This window comes from Macaca mulatta, chromosome 3, assembly GCF_049350105.2.
Source record: "Macaca mulatta isolate MMU2019108-1 chromosome 3, T2T-MMU8v2.0, whole genome shotgun sequence".
NCBI lineage: Eukaryota > Metazoa > Chordata > Mammalia > Primates > Cercopithecidae > Macaca > Macaca mulatta.
The window spans coordinates 104,864,168-104,866,889 of NC_133408.1; the positions used below are offsets into that span (position 1 = coordinate 104,864,168).

The 2,722-nt window shown below is 54.0% G+C and overlaps 1 pseudogene; it reads right to left on the reverse strand.

Annotated features, from left to right (window-relative positions):
* Positions 1-351: 351 nt before the first annotated feature.
* On the reverse strand, positions 352-2,456 carry LOC106997493 (small ribosomal subunit protein uS5 pseudogene; annotated as a pseudogene).
* Between the last annotated feature and the right edge of the window lie 266 nt (positions 2,457-2,722).

Below are 2,722 nucleotides of genomic sequence, written 5' to 3' on the forward strand. Positions count from 1 at the left end.
AGGCATGAACCACCACCCCCCGCCTTGTGTGTATTTTTTCTAAGGAAAGTTAAGTGGTTCCATCAGATTCTGAAAGGTGTTCCTGGCTGGCATGGTGGCTTATGCCTGTAATCTCAACATTTTGGGAGGCCGAAGTGGGTGGATCACTTGAGGTCAGGAGTTAAGACCAGCCTGGCCAACATGGAGAAACCCTGTCTCTACTAAAAATACAAAAATTAGCCAGGTGTGGTGGTGGGCGCCTACAATCTCAGGTACTCTGGAGGCTGAGGCAGGAGAATCGCTTGAACCCAGGAGGCAGAGGCTGCAGTGAGCCGAGATTGTGCCACTGCACTCCAGCCTGGGCGACAAGGGCAAGACTGTCTCAAAAACAAGAAAAAAAAAAAAAAGATTTAGATACATTCCTAAACAAAAGCTTTAAAATGAGACATTAGAGAAAACTAAAGGCTGGTCTGAATGCAGTGGTGTTTACAACTAATTGATCACAACCAGTTATAGACTTCTCAGTTCCTTCTCCACTCCCACTGCTTCACTTGATTAGCCAGGAAGGAAGGAGGGAATGGAGGAAGGGAGGGAGAGAGGGAGAGTGGGAGAGAAGGAGGGAGGGAGGGAGCAAGGGAGGGACCAAGGAAGGGAGGGACCAAGGGAGGGAGGGAGGGAGGGGAAGAAGGAGGAGGGAGGGGAAGAAGGAGGAGGAGGAGGAAGAAGGAGGAGGAGGAGGAAGAAAGCTAAGAGCAGCTTGGGTAGTTTTCCACACATAAGAATAACATGAATGACATTTATATGCTGCCTCTCAAGGGGCAGGCAAGGACCCACAGTATGCATCCATCTCTGTTCTCCACAAGACTCCCTTTGGGGTATAAATATGTGTTGAATAAATAAGTAAGTAAACATTATTTCACCGTTTTGTTTTGTTTTGTTTTTGAGACGGAGTCTCACTCTGTTGCCCAGGCTGGAGTGCAGTGGATCTCGGCTCACTGCAAGCTCCGCCTCCCGGGTTCACGTCATTCTCCTGCCTCACCCTCTGGAGTAGCTGGGACTACAGGCGCCCGCCACCACGCCCGGCTAATTTTTTGTATTTACACGTGGTTTCACCGTGTTAGCCAGGCTGGTCTCGATCTCCTGACCTCGTGATCCGCCCGCCTCGGCCTCCCAAAGTGCTGGGATTACAGGCATGAGCCACCGCGCCCGACCACCCAGTGTTTTTTGATGGCACTTATCAGAGAGAGAGGCTTGTAGGCTTGAAACAAATCCAGTTCAAATCATACCCAGTACATTCATGCCTTTTTTTTTTTCTTTTCTTTTGACAGTAACAGGCTTAATTCACTTTATTTTTCTTGTATAAAAACCCTTTGCTGTAGTCACAGCTAGAGCCTGAGTCCTCTGCACGGAGACTCTGGTGTGGATCTTGGGGAGGTAGTCAGTGAATTCCTGATAGGGAGACTTGGTGAATACAGTCTCCTTCTAGATGGTCGGGGGTCAGGTAGCTATAGGTCTTAGAGATGGCATCCAAGGTGGCCTTGGCAAAGTTGCCCAGAGTGGCAGTGCAGCCCCTGGCTGAGGTGCAGCAGTCATAGATACCAGCCATCATGAGCAGCTTCTTGGGCACAGGCTCTGAGATGATGCCAGTGCCCCTGGGCAAGGGGATGAGACGCACCAGCACAGAGCTGCATCGGCCTGTCACCTTGCAAGGGATGGTGTGCAGCTTACCGATATTGTTCCCCCGGTAGCCTCCGCGCACGGAGACAATGGAGAGCTTGGCCAGGATGATGGCTCCGCGGATGGCGGCGGCCACCTCCTTGGAGCACTTAACAACCAGACCAACGTGGCGGTTGTAGTCCCTGATGGCAACAAACGCCTTGAACCTGGTACGCTAGCCGGCGCGGGCGGATCTACTGCTTCTGCGCAGGCATAATCTTCAAAACCTCATCCCTGAGAGAGGCCCCCAGGAGAAAGTCAATGATCTCAGATTCCTTGATGGGCAGGGAGAAGAGATAGATCTCCTCCTCCAAGGACCTGATCTTCATGTCCTTGGCCAGGGGGCCCAGTGTGGTGACGGGCATCCACTCCTTATCCTCGGCCTTGCCTCCGCGAGCTCCGCGGTCTTGGCCACGGCCCCATCCACGGCCGCCACCCCGGCCTCGGCCCCATCCACGGCCGCCACCCCGGCCTGGGCCCCATCCGCTGCCGCCACCCCGGCCTGGGCCCCATCCGCTGCCGCCACCCCGGCCTGGGCCCCATCCGCTGCCGCCACCCCGGCCTGGGCCCCATCCGCTGCCGCGACCCCGGCCTGGGCCCCATCCGCAGCCGTGACCCCGGATCCGGATGCCACTGCCGGATCCCCATGCCACTGCCGAATCCCTCCGCGGAAGCCACAGCGGTTTCCCTTCCCAGGGCCCCCGGGGCCTCCGGCGCCTCCCCCGCCCGCCCCCGCCCGCTGCGCGGGCGTCATCCGCCATTTGGTGTTTTCTCGGAGAAGCAGTCCATTAATGTCGTAACAGAAAAATGTATCTGCTATAGTCACAACTTTTAGAATCTAGGGATTATATAAATCTTTTGTTGTTGTTGTTAGCTAAGTAGCTAACAACACAATGAAACCTTATGACATTTCACAACATTTTCAATAGTGTTAACTATTTCATGTAACCCATCATGAAAGAAATATAAGAATGAAGGATCCCAGCCTGATGTGGTGGTGTGTCTCCGCAATCCCAGATACTCAGGA